We start from the raw sequence: 23,869 nt of genomic DNA on the forward strand, positions 1-23,869 counted from the left end.
TGCCACCAGGGAAGTTCCAAAGGTTGTATTTCATAAAGCATGCTCTCAGTCATTCATAAATACAAAGGGAGTTAGAATTGAAGAACGGGGATGCAAAAACTTGTAAATATCTTCAGACTCCAAGAGAGTAAATTCTTTTACTGGAGTAAAATTAGATCGTAATCTTCTTGAAACAGGTATTTTTTCCTTTCTAAGTTTCCTTGACAATTAATTTAAAACTTATTCTCCAACTTTACCCATTCATTTGTTCATTCATTCATTCAGCAAACATTTGTTAAGTCTCTTCATGTGTACTGCACCACTCAAAACTCTGTAAGAGATACAAAGGTGTGTTTTGCGCCCTGTGAGTAGAGCAGTATTCCTCCAAGCCAATGGCCTTGGCTAGGTTATAGAGGGGCTTTTCTGCTTGTCTTCGACTTAAGAGACCAGTCTAAACATGGGATGAAGTCACTGGTACCCCTGGAAGGGGAGGGACCCTATTCCACACCCAACACATCATCCTAAGTGGTAGGCTTTTAACACAGTCCCATTAAATAGTGAGACACAACCCTGTCTAGGTTGATATAATCAGTGCTACAAAATTCAGATACTTTGCTTTTCAAGGGTCAGTTATCAAATCCAGTGAGGACCTACCAATGAGTTTAAAAGGGCTTATTGTCTAGAGACATGCACCCCATTCTGCCTGCCATAGTTGCCAAATGACAATTTTCTAATTTCATCATCCCTTCTACGTTTGTTAAGTGACTTTCTAATATAAGGATGAGCTTTCACTTCTGCTCATTTAGTAGTTAGTGGCCTCCTGTTTTATTCAATAAGCTACTATCCTTTGGTACCATAATTTATTTTGATGTCCAAACTGTCCCACAGCTTCCCAGTGGAAGCTCCTACAAGCCAACTTCTGTACGCTTTGAAATTTCTTCATCATTCTTTGGGCACCTTCTTACTTTATGAAGCAAAAAGATATTCTAGACTCATCTTCTACTTTCCTCCTAGCCATGGAATCACCATTTCATCAAAGATTCATAATTTCTTTTTTTTTTAAATTAATTTATTTTTGGCTGTGTTGGATCTTCATTGCTGCTCACGGGCTTTCTCTAGTTGCGTTGAGCGGGGGTTACTCTTCTTGCGGTGCATGGGCTTCTCACTGTGGTGGCTTCTCTTGTTGCAGAGCATGGGTTCTAGGCATGCGGGCTTCAGTAGATGTGGTATGCGGGCTCAGTAGTTGTGGCGCACGGGTTTAATTGCTCCGTGGCATGTGGGATCTTCCCGGACCAGGGCTCAAACTCATGTCCCCTGCATTGGGAGGCAGATTCTTAACCACTGTGCCACCAGGGAAGCCCCACAATTTCTTTTAATTGTACTTAGAAACTAAGATCTGGAAGCCAAGTGTGGTCATTGCTACTGAGGTTCATTGGTTTAGGCCCTCTAAGAGGACAGAGATAGGAAATAGATGTATGTGTATACACACACACACACGCACGTGCCCATCTACAACCATATACATCTCTATATTTATATGCACATCTGGTGATCTCTCTCTCTTTCTCTATCTATGTAATATATGCCATGAGTTCAGACTGAAAGTTCCAATTCTAATCCAACATCACTGAATTCACTCTATCTTTTCTCCTTACCATGTTTATGGCTCCCTTTCTTCAGATGAGAACACTGACTCCCTTTATCTATAATATATTTACTTATTTATTCATCATTAGAATTCACACAGAGTAGTTTCAGAATTGCTAACCCATGCCTGTGATTAGCAAGTTTCACTCTATAGCACAATGATTGTTTAGACTTCTTTTATCGTTTGGCCTGAGGACATATAGTCAAAGAATATATTAGTTAGTTCTTTGTTTAGCATCAGGTTAAAGCACCAGCCCTATTTCCTCTCCTGGGTATCCCTTTGAGACATTTCCCTGAAGCCTTTTCTTGAACATCTTCAAAATGAGCTCAAGTCTCATTCCTGGTGCTCTGGTACTAGAAAATACCAAGTAAATATGCAATGCATGTTTGCTTATTCCCCCTTCCCCTGAAGTTAATCCAACAAATAGACTGTAGAAATATCCTCATTCCCACAAACATACTTGCAAGCTTATACTAAGAGCGTTATCTCCTAGGGCTATCCATATTCCTGTGGTTTCTCTACATCCATATTTAGACACCAAAATCTTTCTTCTCTTCCAGAAAATATACTAACTCCTCTTCACTATGAAAACTTTGCAGTACCTTTCTCCTTACACACATGGCATGGGTCCACTAATGCCATGTCCACAGATTTAGAAACTTGTTTCATATTTATTAAGTTCTCACATTCTCCATCTTCCATATTTTAAAATATTTATTTAATTAAATTTATGAGCCAGAAATTGAGAAACATGTTGAATTAGGGAAGGAAAGAAAGAAAAAATGTATATAGCTCATTCATTCAACTTTTCCCAGCTGCCATTCCTGAATTGGGATATTTGGCGGAGCTCTCAAGTAATGCTTTGCAATAAAACTTCCATAACATGCCAAATTTAGGTCCAGCATGAAAAGAAAACAAAATTCCTCCTACAAGATAAACTGTTCAATTTGGAAATGGGATTTTTCTTAGGGTGCTGCATTAAACCTTCATAGTGATAGTTTCCACAAGACTGAGGATCAACTCCCCTCTTGGGGAGTGTCTGAATGGGGCTATGTAGAAAATTTTTAAAAGCATTCGTTTCCCTGAATGGAGACCTGTTTCACTTGGGGGCTCTGTTTTCTCCTTTTTTGGAAAGAATCCACTTTGCCATACCCTGGTTAGAGGAAGAAAAGTTGTGGAGTGGAAGCAGGGAGACCAATTCCAGGTGCAAGAGATCTTGCACAATGAGTCCCATTTTTTGCTGTTTGGAATCCATCTTTCTCCAAATTGGCTCACGAACAGTCCATCTCCTTTTGCAGGTTCCCCTCTGGACTAACCTACAAGAATTTGGGTGTACACTTTCTTGATATATATAAAGTCCAAGACGTGACAAGTGACAGAGTAGGATGAACCTTCCCAGACTGACATGAGTGTTATACAGTTTCATATATAGTCTGATTGCTTTTATTATTGTATCTATACCTATGTACATAGGTAGATGCATATATATATATATACACACACATATACACATAACTGTTATCTATCTATTTATCTAAGGAAACCCTCAGTCATAGATACACTGGGGAACTGATCTCTCTGTGTTGTAGAATTCCTCAAGTGGCAAGGACTACTTACATCTCACACATATTTCTGCCCAAGCTAACATGCTGTGAAAACACATTTTCCTTACTAGTTGGAATTTCAGGCTTATTCCAGGATTCCTTTGACCTATTATCCTGGAGAATAACCTATGACTGCAAATTAATCTGGCCAATCTCCTACAAGCAAGGAAGAGCCCAAATGCTCCCTTTAAGACCAAACCATGAAACTAGAGGGCTGAGTGGCAGGTACTCAGGAGACCTGCCATGTCAAATGATGGTGAACCTGGGGCAGCAAAGCCAGAAATCCCTCTCACGGCCATTGTGTGGTAAGAAAGACAATGCCCCTCTGTGCTTCACTTCACTGCTTGAGCCCCCAAATGTGGCAGTGTTTATAGCTATAACATTTCCTCACCTGGTCCAAGTTCACAGGACACACGTGCCCATTTGGATCCGGAAGTTCCAGCTCAAGGGACACATTGTGCCGTTTTCCCTACTTTCTTCTGGTGATTTAGACCTTGGGGCAGCATCTAGTTCATAAGTCCAGACTGACCATTCCCTGGGAGCAAGTTCCTTCTCAGGAGTCTCACTCTCCTGTCCTGTGACTTGTCTTCAGTAGGACATCCCAGCCCATTATACATGAGGTGGGGCCACAATCGTGTCCCCCATTCCTTTGCATATCCATGGCTGCATGGACACCCAGGGAAGGCAGATCACCCAAATCCACTTGCCAGGACCACTTGGACGCCAGAAGAAAATTTATCCATCTCAGACAGTAGAGAAGGGGGAGTTTGGGAGAGGGACTCTGCCCATTGCATTTGTGCTACAGACCCTAAAACCAGCCAAAATACCTTGCTGCATGACATTTGATAGCACATAACCATCCTCTTAGTTAGTCTGGGCTGCTATAACAAATAACCATAGACTTGACAGCTTAAACAGCAGACATTTATGTCTCATGGTTCTGGAGGCTTGGGAAGGCAGAGATCAAGGAGCCAGCAGATCGGGTGTCTGGTGAAGGCACTCTTCCTGGTTTGCAGATGGTCTTCTTTCCTTATATCTTCACAAGATGGACAGCAGAGACAAAAGCAAGCTCTCTGGTGTCTCTTCTGGCAAGGGTACTAATCCCATCATGAGTGCTCTACCCTCATGACCTAACCACATCCCAAAGGTCCCTTGTCCAAATACCATCATCACACTGGGGATTAAGGTTTCAACATATGAAATTTGGCAGTGATACATTCAGTCCATAGCAGCCATTCATAAATGGCTATACTAAAAGGAGATGTAAAGCAGAGAGATATGCAGGAGTTTACACTTTGTTCAGCTTCAAGTTCATCTAATATGAAGTTTATCTTCTATACTATCATCAAGTTCTCTCTGGTTTATTTATTTCCTGCCCAAACACCACAGTTTGAATTGGTTGAAACCATTTTCTGATTGGAGAAAATGTGTATCTTGGGCTACTAAGTTATTGTCCTGTGGTTATTTTGATAATTCCCATGATGCTGGCAAAATGACCACTATTATTCTCATTACAGTCAGTATTAGCAGTGGCAGTAGTATTAACAATAGCTAACATCTTTTTAATAGCATGACATTATCAGTCTCATAGGACAGTCCTGCAAGAGTGGGTAATTGAAGGAATTAAATGGATAGCTTGAGATGGTAATGCATTTATAAAGACAACATAGAGCCAAGAGGTGGCTTGTTTAAGGTCTCACAGCTAGCAAATGGCTCTTCCCATTTTTATTAAATCAGTCAAAAACCTCCCTGAAGTCAGCTACTTCCAGGTCACTTAAACAGAGATAGCTTTGAGAGAAAGGAGAAAGTTTCAAGGGAAATATTGAGAAGAAACTTCCTAGCTGTTAGCAGCAGGGGCAACTCAGGGAAGGAGGCTTTTTGAAACCTTGATACCTGATACTGGAAGCTCAGCCTCTGTACACCGGTGCCGAATCTCTGAGACAGAGTTTTGGGTGAAGTAGAAAAGAATAGCTTTATTGCTTTGCCAGGCAAAGGGGGACACAAGAGTCTCCTCCCTTCGAAAACTGTGTTTCCCAGCCCAGGAGGATTTGATGAGGAGTTTTATAGCAAGGGTTCAAGGGCGGGGTTGCTGATAAAATTAAGGTGTGTGCAAGGCCTCCACTCTTCTAATTTGGTCTCAGATAATCTTCTTGATGAGCTTCTCTGGTTCCTTTAATGTAGCCTCAGGTGGTCCTTCTCTGATATGAGGAATGCTGACATCTTAAAGACATTGTTATATGTATCCCTCCCTTGTCTTTGCATCCCTTCTCTTCCTGGATTAACAACTGTATGAATCTGCCTTTTGGAACTCAGGGAAGGTCATTGGAGGCTGGAGTCAAGAAATGGGGGACAGAAAGGCTTCTGTGCCCAGGAGCCCCACAGGGTGCTGATTGGTTTCATAACTTTGCAAAGGCCTTTATTATATGGACGTTCTGAAAGCTTCCCCCATCTACTTTAAAGCCAGAAGAAGGCCCCCATGTAGAGGAGACACAGGAGATGCAATTCTGTGCAGATGTCCGTAACAGCATAATACTTCAGCCCTCCCCTTTAAAGATGAAGGTCGTTGCTACCTGGGGAAAGGTTGAAAGACGGTTATCCTTGGCAGATGCCCTCTGCCTCTCCCCTTGCAAAACAATTTGCATTATTTTCTCTTAGGAAAATGAATCACATCAACAGATTCATCCTCCTAGGAAAGAAATTTTAGCAATCAGTAGTGCTCAAGCAGACCCCTTAGGGGTCTCACATTGTCTATTTACCCCTACATCCCCTCCCCCAAGCCTTCCCAACTCCAAGGAGTGTTGTCCCTGGGAAATTCAATTTTATCCATTTTGCTGCATTTCCAGTGCATTTTAGCATCTAGTAAGGACTAGGACTTTAAGCAGCTGTTCCTGCTTCTTTATCTGTCTTCACATTTATACAGACATCAAATTGTATTAGAATTATAAATGGATGGGGGAGGGAGGGGGAGGGTGGAGATAACCTGAGTAATCAATTTGGTTCTCTCCTGCCCTTAGACAATTTGGTTCTCTCCTGCCCTTAGGCCGTGTTGACACAGCTTAGCTCTTGCCTGCTCCTCCCAGACAAGCTTATCTTAGCAGTCTGAACTCCATTAATCTTCTTGAAAGGCAAATGCGGTCAGGACAATGTTAACACTTAACTCTCCTAAGAGAAGACAGATACTCTGAGATGCAGAGGACAGGACTCTGGGGTCTGCACTGGCAGCTCAGATGGGCCTCAGCAAGATGAATTCCACTTGGAGAGCGAGTGGATAGCAGGGAAGTGGGCTCTGTAAACTTGAACACCAGTGTCAAACCAAATCAAACTAAACTAAACAAAACCAAGCGAAACCCAAAAATAAACAGGAAACAAAACCAGCTGATGACAAGGACAACCAAATAAATACCTGGGCTATTCTGAGGCAACATTAGCCAGATTTATCTTTCCGGTTACAAGTTGGCAAAACAGCACTAACTGATAATTGTTGTTTTAATTCTAGTAAGTGATTGGTGTTGTGCAAAGAGTCTACACAATAATAATAGATAATTTAAGAGAAAGAAGAATTACGGAATATATATTTTTGGACATTAAGATACCTAAAGCACTTGACTTTGATCTTATTGCATCCTCCACCTTGCCAAGTTCAGCACACAGCCAATGGGATGATGTACCCAGCCCTGTCCAGGCCCTGTTTCAAAGTCCTTCCTGACTCCATGTTGTCTCTGGGGTAAAGGCTTCCTCTGAAAAGAAGAATAACTTGACGTCAGCTGTGCCTCTCTTTGTGCTGATCCTCTCATGTCATTCCTGTCCTCTCTGGCTCATTCCTTTTCTCCAATAATAAGAACATTTTATAGACTATTCTTGTCATTTGTATGTCTACAACCCCCGATTGTGTCCACCTGCCAGAGACCCTGAAAGACACAGGGTAATTTGTAATGTGTTTGGGGCAGGAATTTGAATCACCATCTAGCTCTCTCCTGTACCCCAGTATCACAGTGTCAGTCTGTGTGATTCAAATTGACTCTGGAGTGCATACTTCTCAGTAGGGCTTTTACAAAAGCTATGGGGACAGTCAGATGCAATTACATTGACTTAGATTGTGGGATTTTTTTTAAGGCCTCCATGTATCCCTTACAAACATCCAGAGTCTATGGTATGTATAGTTACCCCAGTCCCATGCTCACTGTATTATGCCTCTGTGTCTGCACTTATGGTGTAGCCCCAGAAGGCTTTTCTCCATGAGCAAACCCATAAGGTGAAATTGAAGAGCCACCTCAATGAGATGGCTGTGTTGACAACTCAGAGAGTTCGCCTGCAAGGACTGACTCAGAGCCTGTAAAGGTTACCTCAAAGAGAGGGAACAAGTGCAAAGCTCAGGTCAAACTTTGCAACCGTGGCCACTGTGACATTGGTTATAGCCGACAGATCTGCACCACCACTGCTCACAATTAGGCCAGCCTCTGCCCTCTTGATCTTGTAAATATCTTACAACCACTATCCCCATAAACGTGCCTATAGATAATTCGTGTGAAAGGCTTGCCTTTGTCTACACATAGGCCAGATGTTGCCAGGCTCTCCAGCCAATAAGCTCAATGAGGTAGCACACGTATAAGGAGGAAGCTTCCTTTTCTAACCAAATGATTGCCTTGGCACTCAGAGAAAGGAACTCTTGTCACCTCTTAAAGCCTTCTTTCCACCCCTTACTAGCTCTCTTCTTAGAGTAAAGGAGTGATTTATCTAATTGATGAGGGCCTGATCGCCAGGGGACCACACTGCCTGTGCTACTACATAAGGTGATTTTGCTTCAAATGCAAGAAACGTTCTCATGCTTCTATGCTTTCCTGGTCTGTGGTGGACGCGCCTTGCACTGGCCGTATCTGCACACTAAGTTGATAGGTGATAATCTTTGCTCTCTCTTTTCTTGGTTCTCCACCAGTGCTTGGGGAGGGAAGTTGGAGAGGTATGTCACACTGGAAGCCAATTAGTTCACTTCAAAAGGTGAGAATAAAAATCCCAATTTTGGCCTCCCACTTAATCTGCATCCCCAAGGTGGTTTTCTAGGAAACCTTATCATTTGGATATCAAAATTAATATTTTGATGCCATTTGACTCAAGCCTTTGTGTTTATATTTGATGGGCCAGAGCCCTGGAGGGAAGGAGGACATGAGGTACCTTCACCCTCACTCTCACCAATGACATTAGTAGCATTGCATGGACTTCTCACACCTACTGACCACAACCTCTTCTCAAAGCCTTCCCTAGTAGTTTCTGTGAGGCATTGGTGGAGTCTCAGTTGCACTCAGAAACAAGTCCTTTCCTGTTCCAGCCTCCTCATGGCAAAGTGATGCCCACAGGTCTTTCAAGGAAGCACTGCAGGTGCCTTGGTGAGAATGTTTCTCCTCTGGTCCTCTCTAGGCCACTGTGGTGCTCCTTCCTTCACTTTGCTGTTGGGCCTTGCACAAAATGGAAGGTTTGTTCTCATGTTTATTCTGCAGTGAATTTTGACATCCAGTTTCCAAGAATCACTTCTTATGGCCCAGATTCCAACATGGAAGATGGCTTAACCAAAACAGCATCTTCAGTTTCTGCTGATACTTTCTTTCTATCTCTGAGTCAGTCCTCATCTCACAGATCCTCAGGAGATTGGAGTCTAACTGGTTCTAGAGCTTTATCTTTGTTTTTCGTTCCCCCTCTAATGTCATTTTAAAAGGCCCTTATTCAAATAAAGCCCTGGTTGCAGGATTAGTCCCAAATCTCTACTTCAGTTCACCAGGTCTATCCTGGCTCCAGATTCTAACAGAAATAAAGAAGCATTGGGAGAATTACAGAAAAATAAAAATTGTAGAACTCTTCTTGATCATTCAAAGGGAGAATTTATCTAAGCATTTCAAACATCAGTCAAAACTCACTGGAATCCTAGAGATGTGGTTATACCACAAACAGATTCAAGGAAATTTACATTCATATTACTGATGTATTTATATGACACCTCATGCTCAAAAAGATTTGAGGTAGCTTATAGTACAATACTCAATGAAAGAAAGACTAAATAGGAACAAAGGAAAATGGAAAGAGAAATAGAAAATCTAGACCATGACAAGGAAGAAAACAGGTATACAGACCATAAAGGCTAGCATAAATATGACAAAAGAGTTAGCTAGCATAAAGGCTAGCATAAATATGACAAAAGAGTTCAAACTGCCTCCTGAGTTTCTTGGCATCACAAAGCATAAGTGACATAACTCTTATTAACTGAACCAACAAAAAGCCTCAAAATGGCCATTCTTTCAGATAAGCGAGCTTGAACCAAACATAGAATTTAGAATCTCCTTTGTCAGCCAAGCTTTTGTTAGATGTTGAATAGCAGACAGTTCAAGGTTGTGCTTGTTGATGAGAACTGAACAGTGGGCGTTTGCAGAAGTGTTTGAGAGCATATCCATATGTTCCAGATCTTGATGGAAAAGTTGAGTGCGTCTTTTGCCTGCCGTCTGCCACTTCCTCAATAAGCACTTTGGAGCAGATTCCAGCACACAGAGGGGCTCAGTTGATTTCTCAAAACACTCCATTATGAAGCCATGCCAAGATTATTTAACACTGAAAAATATTCCAACCAGTTTTCAACCTGTTAAAGATAATAATTATGATTAAGGCTTCAATAATGTTCCTACAGAGTGACTGATTTGGGGTGTCCTGACTCCTAGGGAATCTATCAGGTTGAAATAACTGCAAAATAATCTCCCCTCCCAATCAAATAATCCATCCTTCAATTTGGAGTAAGTTGATAGAAACTAACTGAATTTTGGAAAAGTTTGACAAGTGATGATAATTTCGGTTTTGAAATTGATTTTCTGTACTAACTAGGGGCTAGATCCTACTGTCAAGATCATCTTTGATTTGTGAAAATGTAACCATATTATCAGTGTATAGAATCATAATTTACCTTCTATTCTTTATTGCATCAGCACATGTATCTTGTTCACATAAAGATGATTTCATTTAGTAAAATTATAGGCTAAAAATAAGAGGAAACAGAACACAGTCTAGTTTAGAGCCATCAAAAGTACACTATAATCTGTCAGATAGTTTTACCCAACACTTACTTTTACAGTAGTGTTAAGATACAGAGATGTAGGTTCAATATGAAAAATACCATATAAAGGTCTAAATTATGTAGTTTGCCCCAATAATGTTGTCTGTTATAGGTCAAACATAATAAAAAGTCCAAAAGAGTTGCAAAGTCATATTATTTTAGAGAGATTTTCCTGCAAGTTATTAGAAGTAAAATAATTAGTTGTGAAGTATTAAAAACCCCAATTTATCCTGCAACTTAATTTAGCTATTGAATAGATGTTTAGTTTGTTAGAAAGAAAACTGGCATTAAGCATGGATTGAATGCCTACAAAAATAATGGATCTATAATTCTGAGAGAGTGGGGGATTGGTAGAAAAAATAGGCAGATGCAGTTTTGAGTTTATTCATACATTATTATACCCACATTTTGTTATAATAAAATAGATTGACAATGACTAGAGTCAGCCAATCAGAGCATGGCTCAGAAAATTATAGTTGCACCTTCTGGGCAGGATGTAGAGGTCACAGCATGTCATTGTTCCCACTGCCACAGACAGACAAAGCCACAGAAATTAGGAAAAAAAGTCACAATTTTAAAGGATCAGAGAACTACAGGAGGACTGAATCAACTAAAATCCACAGAAAGAAAACCATTTCAAGGTGAGCTGATGAACATCAGTAATTTTTTTTTCCACTGGGGGCATTTGAAAATTTTAATTGTGGGATGAGAATTGCCTATCCAAGACAGAGTGGATCGGCAGAAGGCAAGAGAAACAAGCAAATTTTGGGCAGTCATATGGACCCAAAGTTACCTGTTGGAAAACTTAGAAGGTTTCAAAGGCATGGCTCCATGGAACATTTACTGCATTGAGAGTCTATGAGGAAGCCTAGAGAACTGGGCAGAAATCTTCGTAAAGAAAGAGTGAAATCTCACACGTGGTGAAGAAAACAGACCCATGGAGCAGGAGGTCTACCTCAAGATATTTGCCAGAAACAGACCCAGAGATAATTCAGATATTGGAATTGGGATTTAAGGGCTTTCAAAAAAGTATAATTAATATTTCCAAGAAAATTGAGGATAAGATGGACAGAAGAGATGAAAGTATGTATAAATTCCACAGGTAACTTGAATCTGTATTTTTTAAAAAGCAACAAATAAACATTCTTGAAATCTAAAAGTTCAAATGTTCAAAATTAAGAATTCAACAAATATGCTTAATGACAGTTAAGATGTTTTTGATCCAAGAGTTTTGCTGAGGAATAAAAATGTAAAAACTGTACGAGACACGTGGAACATGCCAAAAGGATTAACATATATATGATTGGCATCCCAGAAGGCATAAAGAGAGAAAATGGCCCTGAAGCAATATTGGAAGAAATAATGTCTTAGAATTTTCAAAAACTGATGACGGACACATGGTTGTAAAAAGCTCAGTGAAACCCAGGCAAGAAAAATACAAAGCAAAGCATATCCAAGAACAAGGTAGCCAAACTGCTGAAAGCCAAAAGCAGAGAGAAAATCTTAATAGCATCCAGAGAGAAAAAGACATGTACCTTCAGGGGAGCAACAATAAGAATGATAGATGACTTCTCAATAGAAATGATGAAAACCAGGATATAATGTATTGAGGAGATAGGAGACTGAGTTAAAATACTGAAAGAATGTAAATATCAAACAGAATTTTATACCCAATGAAAATACTCTTTTCTGAAACTGAAAGAAAGATATTTTTCAGAAATTAAAACAACAGCAGAATTTGTTAGTAGCAGGTGTGCACTACAGGAAATACCAAAAGTAGTTATTCATGCAAAAGAAAAATCATCCCAGATGAAAACATGGAAATTCAAGAAAAAATAAAGAACACTGGAAAAGATAAATATGTAGGCAAATATAAATTAATGTTGATTCTTCCAAACATTAACTGCAATATTTTGTAGATTTAAAAATATACATAAAACTAAAATTCATGGCAAAAATAATGCTTTGCAAAAGGAAATAAAATTTAAAGATTCTAGCAATGGCAAGGAAGAGGTAAAAATAATAGTCCGTTTTGACCATAATAAATCAAGATTGTAATTTCTAGGGTAATCACTAAAAAATAGTAAAAGAATATATTCACAATTTAAAAAATGGAATAATAAAAATACCTTGTTAATCCAATAAGTCAAGAAAGGATAAAAAAAAAAAAAAGGAACAGGACACGTGAGCCAAATAGCAAACAAATAATAGAAAGGCAGATATAAAAATTATATCAGTAATTACGTTTAAAATAGGTTATATTCTCCAAATAAAGGAATAAGATTGTCAGGCTGGATAACATAATATGGATTCTCAAGTTCTTTATTTTTCTTTTTAACTACAAGAACAACAAGCAAAGATGTTATTGGATCCCAACCTTGGAGGGTCTAGGTTCCATCACATTTGACGTAGTTGATCTAGGATTACAAAGTCGGGAGGTGAAATATATCTCTCAGCCCAGGAAAATGACATCGATCTGAACCAGGTTTAGTAAATGTTTAAAAGTTCACAGAATGCTGACTGTATCTGGCTGTTTGCATTTCTTTAAAACCTAATCTAAGGTATTATTATGTTTTACACACAGAGGAATCAATCAAGAATTCAAAATGTTTAGGTTAATCATGCTATTTTCTGTGAAACTAAACTACTACATGCATGTTCATTAAGGGAAGGCATGTTTATGCCAACTCAAAAAAATTGAAAAACTACACTGAGAAAAGGATTTCTCGTCTCCCTTTGTATCTAGGAAGACTAAAGAGTTTCCTCAAAGGAGATATCTATCCCTCACCATGCTTCATCTGTCTTTTTTTTTTTTTGGCTGCCTTGGGTTTTTGTTGTTGCGCCGGCTTTCTCTAGTTGTGGCGAGTAGGGGTAACTCTTCCCTGTGGTGTGTGGGCTTCTCATTGTGGTGGCTTCTTTTGTCACGGAGCATGGGCTCTAGGTGCGTGGGCTTCCGTAATTGTGGCACGTGGGCTCAGTAGTTGTGGCTAGCGGGCTCTAGAGCACAGGCTCAGTAGTTGTGGCACACGGGCTTAGTTGCTCTGCAGCATGGAGGTTCTTCCAGGACCAGGGCTTGAACCCATGTCCCCTGCATTGGCAGGCAGATTTGTAACCACTGTGCCACCAGGGAAGCCCACATCTGTCACTTTTTGACTGTTTCCTGGTCAGATCCAGCTCTGTCCAGGGGTAAGAACTGGGTTGTCTTCCAAAGGGAGCCAAGAGGCAGAAAGGAAGTTGAGAAGGGGGCTTAACTAACACCTCTTGCTGATTTGGAAGGGTAATTGCAATCCCAGTTTTCCATGTGTGAGCTGCCCCTACAATGACAAAGAGGCCACTAACATGTTCTTCCAGCTGACTTGGTAGCTGTCCAGGCCACAGCCCAATCCCACATGGCAGCCATGTTGCAGGGAGAGTAAGATGTGCCTCTCTGGCTGTCCAGTTCAAAGCCTCAGCAGCCAGGACAAAACCCTCTCGAGACATTCTTCAAATTATAACTTTAAACAGAAGATGGGAGAAATAAGGCTACAAACATTGTTGGGCACCAAATTCAAAGGAAAGCCCAGTTGGTGTCTCAGAGAAAAGTGAACTTTGTCATGTCCATTCAATAGCTTCAAGGTAGCAAAATGAAAAATGGGTAGAGGATGAGGGGAGGAAGTCCAGCCCTTCTAAAAATGTTCAGTATCTTGATGAATATGGGTCAAAGGAATTAAAGAGACATGAGGAAGGCATTTCGTTTCCCAGTGGCAGCTCCTCAATGCTAGAACACCAGGAAAAATCACAAAGGATCTGTTTTTCTGAGTTTGGCAGGTGTGGCACCTTACATGGAAATGATTGTGTGAATAAGACTGGACTATTCTGGTTAATTGTCTGCATGCATTATCTGAAATCTGAGCATTGCCTCACATGTAAATTATTTTATTGTATGCTAATTTCTTGAAAAATCAGTAAACCCTCTAACATAAAAACCATATGGTTTCATTTTGATTTGGTTATTCAGGGAACATACCAAAATCTTGCAATGCCTCACAGATGTTGTCTTGGACAATAGTTATCTACAGGACCAAGGGGGAAAATACACGTAGTTAGGCTTTCAAAATCTTCAGATTAATTAACTCTGCATGAGTGTGGGTTAATCATAGTTTATTCAAACATTATTGAATATTCATATGTGCCAGGTACTTTTACCTGTATGTTTTATTTTAAACCTCATTTTTAACGTTTTGGGTAGATTTTGTTATTTGAGTTTTACGAGGGAAGTAACTGAAGCTACAAGGGGTTATACTCTCTGTTTAAGACCACACAGCAAGTAATAAGAATTTGAACCAGGGCTTCTGCTTCCAAGCCTAATGTTCTTTCTGCCATTTCTCTTGTTTGTCCACAATTTTTGTATTTTTCATTACTGATAACCACAAATAACAGTAGAAATAATCCAGAAAGTGGTACTTCTACATATCTTTCCAGTCTCTGCCAGATGATTTCATTCCATGAATGGATTTCTTGGAACATGAAATCTGAAATGCCAAAATGAGTTTATCATCACTGTAATGAGTTTATGCTACAAAATAATAATGATGATGATGATGATGAAATAGAATAAGGATGGGGCTTGAATTTAGGCAAGGAGCTCTGCTTTGGAATTTTCTTGTGCTTCTTAAATATCAAGGACCAGTAATTTATTTTGGGGGCAAGGCCAGGAAGCATGCAAATGTGTTTTGGCCTATGGGAGACTATGGGTGTTTATGATCATGTCATTTCATTCCTGTACGTGTGTGAGTGTGAGTCTCTGGGTACCCAACGAGATCATCAATTTAGCCCCATATGCCCAAGAGCTGATTGCAATGATGGTTAAGGCAGAAGACCACTGGAAAAACAAACTGGAACAGCTGAAGGAAAGATAGCTCAAGGGTCAGCTTCTCCTGTAAAGTAGCAAGTGGATTTAGCATTCGTGAAAATTTCCAGTGCTGTTTGGAGTCCAGAGGGACCTAGGGTGTTCGTTCAGCTGGCCTCTGCCACTTCCTGGCTCTGGCTGGGACATGAATTGACCTCTGACTCTGGTCCGGCACAGCACTGCACCATGTCGAGGTCTGTGCCCTCTGTCCTCATCTGCTCCTCTCGAAGGTACCCCTTCTATGCTGCTCCAACAGTGCCTGCCAATCATAATGCCAGGAAACATAGGTACCAGGCAGAGTGTGTTCAAAGAGACTGGCAAAGCAGAGGCCAAGGAAAGAGCCCATTCCCTTGGGGGAAGAGAGGAGGGAAAGTCAGTGGGGCAGGATGGAGACAACAGATGAGAGCCTTTCAAAGGTGCCACTCCCTCCTTCCCACCTCCCCAAGGACCCACGCCACCAACACGCACACAGATACTGGCCTTTTCTATGTTTTCCCAACTCTAACTAATTACATGGCTCAAAGGGTTCTCAGGAACCGCTTAATCCCAGTTTAAAACAGTTTTAAAACTGGTTTAAAGCCTAGATTTTGATCCTGACCCTCCCACTCAATAGCCATGTGATTCTGGGGAAAAAATGTTAAACTCCCTGATCCTTAGTTTTATTTTCTCATATATAAAATGAGGATAATGGGTGTTCCGGATATACGTCACTTTTACTCTTCCAGTGTATCAATAAGAGTTCAGTGAGAAAGACAGAGTTACTGTAAGCGTTATAGGAATAAGGAATTTTTACTAAGAGTTAGAGCCTGCATAAATAGAGAAGGAGCCGAGGGGTGAAGAGGGGTGTTGGACGATTAGAGATTTGGCCACTAAGTGGTCTGCCTGAGTCAGTGGTGAGGATGGACACGTCAGAGCTTGCAGGAGGATCTGAGAGGCAAAGTGCACACAGCAGCAGAAGCGGGACCACTAACGGAGGCTTGAGGAGAGGGCTATGAAACCACTGTCTGGGGGTCCACAGCTAAGTGCTTGGTGGAGGCCAGGACCACTGTTGTCAGCAGGACCAAGAGTAGAGAAGACAAGATGGACAAATCGAGAACAAGCCAGGCTCCTCTGTGTCCATTCATGACTGTGTCTGGCAAATGACAACCTTTTAGGGGAGTGGCTTCTGCTTAATTCTCTCCTCTTGAATCTTCCTCATTTTGGCTAACTCTAAACTGGTACCATAGGAAACGGTTTTGTGGAAACTTGGTATCCTGCCTTGGATGAATTGAATAATAGCTCATAGTCTTTCCTCCTTCTATAACTGCAAATTTGCTTTGGGAACTAGCTCTCTCACTCTCAGTCCTTGAGGTTTGAGGGGGGCTCACTCCACCACCATCCCTTTACCCTGTCCCAGCCCCCAGGGACTGGCATGGGACTCAATCCTGGTCAGCTGAACATCACACACTTATGGCCATTGATTGGCTTGGGGATGCACTCAAGACCGAAGGATAGCTAATGAGATTCTGTTCTGAAAATCTGTCAGAGCTACGTGAGGAAACAATCCCTTTCTTCCATAGGACATAAGCCTCAAGCTACTAGTAATCAACTAGCCACCACGAGGGATCCTGTCTGAGAACAGAGCTAAGCCAGGGAAAACTGGATCTAAGGAATGAAAGTGAGACTAAGTCCTATTTACATCATTTAAATCACATGTGTCTGGAAATTGAAACATGGCTGCATTCAAAGCCAAAAATAATAATGTGTAAACTAGCTTGATTAAGGTCTTATCACTTGCAATTGAAAGGGTCCAGATTAATACAGTAGGGTTAATTGGGGATCAAATAAGCAAGAGCATGTCATAGAGTAGTGTTCAATAATTATCAGCTATTATTACTGTTATAATTGTTACTATTATTATTATTTACATAGATTTCCATTTCTAACCCTTCTATTTCTACCCCCTTTCTTCATGTTTATGTAAAGTTTGTTAAGTAAAGTTCTGTCCGAAGATATTAAACCATATAAAACAACCTCGGAAGGTCCCTTTCCTTTTGTCTCTACAAGCTCAGGAGCCATGATCGACAGACGAAGAGACTAAACTAGAGTGAGTGCTTTTACAAAGAAACAGGAAAAGAGCTCGAGTAGGAAACTTATTTCATCCTCCAATATTCTGCATCCTGTCATCCTTTCCATGACAGCTTCTTCCTGACCCTGAAGATGCCTCTTCATGGCTCTCTGCCTCGATCCTTTTCTCTATCTCACTACTTTCTCCACCAAGGAGTACAAGAAGAGAGGATAAGCTAACTCAAACCTCAAAAGAGTTTAGATTTCTTTGAAAAGAACCCTATTAAGGCTCCACTGCCCTTAGGTTACTCTGAGTAAGGATGGGAACAGACTCAGGAGAAGCATTTGCAGGTTAAAAGACTGGTAAATGGCTCTTCCTTATATTTTCTATTGGAATTGGGATTAGCTACACTGGAAAGGAATGGTTTAGAAACAACTGATCCCTGGCTCTTAAAAACATAAGAAATTAAGATGCAGGGAAGAGTAGCCACCTGGTTGGTCAGATCATATAAAGTCCATAGGGTACACAGAATACAGGAGCTGTTCTCCGTCTCCATTGGGTGTTTTTTCTTTTTTTTTTTTTAACATCTTTATTAGAGTATAATTGCTTTACAATGCTGTGTCAGTTTCTGCTTTATAACAAAGTGAATCAGTTATACAAATACATACGTCCCAAATCTTTTCCCTCTTGCATGTCCCTCCCTCCCCCACTCACTATCCCACCCATCCAGATGGTCACAAAGCACTGAGTTGATCTCCCTGTGCCATGAGGCTGCTTCCCACTAGCTATTTATTTTACGTTTGGTAGTATATATACGTCCATGCTACTCTCTCACTTTGTCCCAGCTTACCCTGCCCCCTCCCCATATCCTCAAGTCCATTCTGTAGAAGGTCTGCATCTTTATTCCCATCTTGCCACTAGGTTCTTCTGACCATTTTCTTTTCTTTTCTTTTCTTTTTTTTAGATTCCATATATGTGTGTTAGCATACGGTGTTTGTTCTTCTCCTTCTGACTTACTTCACTCTGTATGACAGTCTCTAGGTCCATCCACCTCACTACAAATAACTCAGTTTCTTTCCTTTTTATGGCTGAGTAATGTTCCATTGTATATATATGCCACATCTTCTTTATCCATTCATCTGTTGATGGACACTTAGGTTGCTTCCATGTCCTGGCTATTTTAAATAGAACTGCAATGAACATTTTGATACATGACTATTTTGAATTATGGTTTCCTCAGGGTATATGCCCACTAGTGGGATTGCTGGGTCATATGGTAGTTCTATTTCTAGTTTTTTAAGGAACCTCCATACTATTCTCCATAGTGGCTGTATCAATTTACATTCCCACCAACAGTGCAAGAGGGTTCCCTTTTCTCCACACCCTCTCCAGCATTTATTGTTTGTAGATTTTTTGATGATGGCCATTCTGACTGGTGTCAGATGATATCACATTGTAGTTTTGATGTGCATTTCTCTAATGATTAATGATGTTGAGCATTCTTTCATGTGTTTGTTGGCAATCCGTATATCTTCTTTGGAGAAATGTCTGTTTAGGTCTTCTGCCCATTTTTGGATTGGGTTGTTTGTTTTTTTGATATTGAGCTGCTTGTATGTTTTGGAGATTAATCCGTTGTCAGTTGCTTCATTTGCAAATATTTTCTCCCATTCTGAGGGTTATCTTTTCGTCTTGTTTATGGTTTCCTTTGCTGTGCAAAAGATTTGAAGTTTCATTAGGTCCCATTTGTTTATTTTTGTTTTTATTTCCATTTCTCTAGGAGGTGGGTCAAAAAGGATCTTGTTGTGATTTATGTCATAAAGTGTTCTGCCTATGTTTTCCTCTAAGAGTTTGATGGTGTCTGGCCTTACATTTAGGTCTTTAATCCATTTTGCGTTTATTTTTGTGTATGGTGTTAGGGAGTGTTCTAATTTCATTCTTTTACATGTAGCTGTCCATTTATTCCAGCACCACTTAGTGAAGAGGCTGTCTTTTCTCCATTGTATATTCTTGCCCACTTTATCAAAGATAAGGTGACCATATGTGCATGGGGTTACCTCTGGGCTTTCTATCCTGTTCCATTGATCTATATTTCTGTTTTTGCACCAGTACCATACTGTCTTGATTACTGTAGCTTTGTAGTATAGTCTGAAGTCAGGGAGCCTGATTCCTCCAGCTCTGTTTTACTTTCTCAAATTGCTTTGGCTATTTGGGGTCTTTTATGTTTCCATACAAATTGTGAAATTTTTTGTTCTAGTTCTGTGAAAAATGCCAGTGGTAGTTTGATAGGGATTGCATTGAATCTGTAGATTGCTTTGGGTAGTAGAGTCATTTTCACAATGTTGATTCTTCCAATCCAAGAACATGGTATATCCCTCCATCTATTTGTATCATCTTTAATTTCTCTCATCAGTGTCTTATAATTTTCTGCATACAGGTCTTTTTTCTCCTTAGGTAGTTTTATTCCTAAATACTTTATTCTTTTTGTTGCAATGGTAAATGGGAATATTGTCTTAATTTCACTTTCAGATTTTTCATCATTAGTATACAGGAATGCAAGAGATTTCTGTGCATTAATTTTGTATCCTGATAATTTACCAAATTCATTGACTAGATCTAGTCGTTTTCTGGTAGCATCTTTAGGATTCTCTATGTATAGTATCATGTCATCTGCAAACAGTAACATCTTTACTTCTTCTTTTCCAATTTGGATTCCTTTTATTTCTTTTTCTTCTCTGATTGCTGTGGCTAAAACTTCCAAAACTATATTGAATAATAATGGTGAGAGTAGGCAACCTTGTCTTGGTCCTGATCTTAGTGAAAATGGTTTCAGTTTTTCACCATTGAAGATGATGTTGGCTGTGGGTTTGTCATATATGATCTTTATTTTGTTGAGGAAAGTTCCCTCTATGCCTACTTTCTGGAAGGTTTTTATCATAAATGGGTGTTGAATTTTTTTGAAAGCTTTCTCTGCATCTACTGAGAAGATCATATGTTTTTTCTCCTTCAATTTGTTAATATGGTGTATCACATTGATTGATTTGCGTATATTGAAGAATCCTTGCATTCCTGGGATAAACCCCACTTGATCATGGTGTATGATCCTTTTAACGTGCTGTTGGATTCTGTTGGCTAGTATTTTGTTGAGGATTTTTGCATCTGTGTTCCTCAGTGATATTGGCCTGTAGTTTTCTTTCTTTGTGACATCTTTGTCTGGTTTTGGTATCAGGGTGATGGTGGACTCGTAGAATGGGTTTGAGAATGTTCCTCACTCTGCTATATTTTGGAAGAGTTTGAGAAGGATAGGTGTTAGCTCTTCTCTAATGTTTGATACAATTCACCTGTGAAGCCATCTGGTCCTGGGCTTTTGTTTGTTGGAAGTTTTTTTTTTTTTTTTTGCAGTACATGGGCCTCTCACTGTTGTGGCCTCTCCCGTTGCGGAGCACAGGCTCCAGAATCGCAGGCTCAGCGGCCATGGCTCATGGGCCTAGACACTCCGCAGCATGAGGGATCTTTCCAGACCGGGGCACGAACCCATGTCCCCTGCATCGGCAGGTGGACTCTCAACCACTGTGCCAACACGGAAGCCCTGTTTGAAGATTTTTAATCACAGTTTCAATTTCAGTGCTTGTGATGGGTCTGTTCATATTTTCTATTTCTTCCTGGTTCAGTCTCAGAAGGTTGTGCATTTCTAAGAATTTGTCCATTGCTTCCAGGTTGTCCATTTTATTGGCATATCATTGCTTGTAGTAATCCCTCATGATCCTTCGTATTTCTGCAGTGTCAGTTGTTACTTCTCCTTTTTCATTTCTAATTCTGTTGATTTGAATCTTCTCCCTTTTTTTCTTGATAAGTCTGGCTAATGGTTTATCAAGTTTGTTTATCTTCTCAAAGAACCAGCTTTAAGTTTTATTGATCTTTGCTATCATTTCCTTCATTTCTTTTTCATTTATTTCTACTCTGATCTTTATGATTCTTTCCTTCTGCTAACTTTGGGGTTTTTTTGTTCTTCTTTCTCTAATCGCTTTAGGTGTAAGGTTAGGTTGTTTATTTGAGATGTTTCTTGTTTCTTAAGGTAGGCTTTTATTTCTATAAACTTCTCTCTTAGAACTGTTATTGCTGCATACCATAGGTTTTGGGTAGTTGTGTTTTCATTGTCATTTGTTTCTAGGTATTTTTTGATTTCCTCTTTGATTTCTTCAGTGGTCTCTTGGTTATTAAATAGTGTGTTGTTTAGCCTCCATGTGTTTGTATTTCTTACAGATTTTTTTCCTGTAATTGATATCTAGTCTCATAGCGTTGTGGTCGGAAAAGATACTTGGTACGATTTCAATTTTCTTAAATTTACCAAGGCTTGATTTATGACCCAAGATATGATCTAGCCTGGAGAATGTTCCATGAGCACTTGAGAAGAAAGTGTATTCTGTTTTTTTGGGATGGAATGTCCTATAAATGTCAATTAAGTCCATCTAGTTTAATGTATCATTTAAAGCTTGTGTTTCCTTATTTATTTTCATTTTGGATGATCTGTCCCTTGGTGACAGTGGGGTGTTAAAGTCCCCTACTATGATTGGGTTACTGTTGATTTCCCCTTTTATGGCTGTTAGTATTTGCCTTATGTATTGAGGTGCTCCTATGTTGGGTGCATAAATATTTACAATTGTTATATCCTCTTCTTGGATTGATCCCTTGATCATTATGTAGTGTCCTTCTTTGTCTCTTGTAATAGTATTTGTTTAAAAGTCTATTTTGTCTGATATGAGAATTGCTACTCCAGCTTTCTTTTGATTTCCATTTGCATGGAATATCTTTTTCCATCCCCTCACTTTCAGTCTGTATGTGTCCCTAGGTCTGAAGTGGGTCTCACGTAGACAGCATATATACAGGTCTTGTTTTTGTATCCATTCAGCCAGTCTTTGTCTTTTGGTTGGAGCATTTAATCCATTTAAATTTAAGGTAATTATTGATATGTATGTTCCTATTACCATTTACTTAATTGTTTTGGGTTTATCATTGTAAGTCTTTCCCTTCTCTTGTGTTTCCTGCCTAGAGAAGTTCCTTTAGCATTTGTTGTAAAGCTGGTTTGGTGGTGTTGAATTCTCTTAGCTTTTGCTTGTGTGTAAAGCTTTTAATTTCTCCATCAAATCTGAATGAGATCCTTGCTGGGTAGAGTAATCTTGGTTGTAGGTTTCTCTCTTTCATCACTTTAAATATGTCCTACCACTCCCTTCTGGCTTGCAGAGTTTCTGCTGAAATATCAGCTGTTAACCTTATGGGGATTCCCTTATGTGTTACTTGTTGGTTTTCCCTTGCTGCTTTTAATATTTTTTCTTTGTATTTAATTTTTGATACCTTGATTAATATGTGTCTTGTCATGTTTCTCCTTGGATTTATCCTGTATGGGACTCTCTGTGCTTCCTGGACTTGGCTAACTATTTCCTTTCCCATATTAGGGAAGTTTTCAACTATAATCTCTTCAAGTATTTTCTCAGTCCCTTTCTTTTTCTCTTATTCTTCTGGGACCCCTATAATTTGAATGTTGGTGCATTTAATGTTGTTTGAGAGGTCTCTGAGACTGTCCTCAATTCTTTTCATTCTTTTTTCTTTATTCTGCTCTGCAGTAGTTATTTCCACTATTTTATCTTCCAGGTCACTTATCCATTCTTCTGCCTCAGTTATTCTGCTATTGATCATTTCTAGAGAATTTTTAATTTCATTTATTGTGTTGTTCATCTCTGTTTGTTTGCTCTTTAGTTCTCCTAGATCCTTGTTAAACATTTTTTTGTATTTTCTCCATTCTATTTCCAAGATCTTGGATCATCTTTACCATCATTATTCTGAATTCTTTTTCAGGTAGACTGCCTATTTCCTCTTCATTTGTTAGGTCTGGTGGGTTTTTGCCTTGCTCCTTCATCTGCTGTGTGTTTCTCTGTCTTCTCATTTTGCTTAACTTACTGTGTTTGGGGTCTCCTTTTTGTAGGCTGCATGTTCGTAGTTTCCATTGTTTTTGGTGTCTGTCCCCAGTGGCTAAGGTTGGTTCAGTGGGTTGTGTAGGCTTCCTGTGGAGGGGACTGGTGCCTGTGTTCTGGTGGATGAGGCTGGATCTTGTCTTTCTGGTGGGCAGGTCCATATCTGGTGGTGTGTTTTGGGGTGTCTGTGGCCTTATTATGATTTTAGGCAGCCTCTGTGCTAATGAATGGGGTTGTGTTCCTGTATTGCTAGTTGTTTGGCATAGGATATCTTGCACTGTAGCTTGCTGGTCATTGAGTGGAGCTGGGTTTCAGTGTTGAGATGGAGATCTCTGGGAGATTTTCACTGTTTGATATTATGTGGAGCTGGGAGGTCTCTTGTGGACCAGTGTCCTGAACTTGGCTCTCCCACCTCAGTGGCACAGCCCTGATGCCTGGCTGGAGCACCAAGAGCCTGTCCTCTACATGGCTCAGAATAAAAGGGAGAAAAAAAAGAAAGAAAGAAATAAAGAAGAAGATAGAATAAAATAAAGTTATTAAAATAAAAAATAATTATTAAGAAAAAAAATTTTAAGTAATAAAAAAAGAAATGGACAGACAGAACCCTAGGACTAATGGTAAAAGCAAAGCTATACAGACAAAATCTCACA

The sequence above is a fragment of the Orcinus orca genome, chromosome 7 (assembly GCF_937001465.1).
Source record: "Orcinus orca chromosome 7, mOrcOrc1.1, whole genome shotgun sequence".
NCBI lineage: Eukaryota > Metazoa > Chordata > Mammalia > Artiodactyla > Delphinidae > Orcinus > Orcinus orca.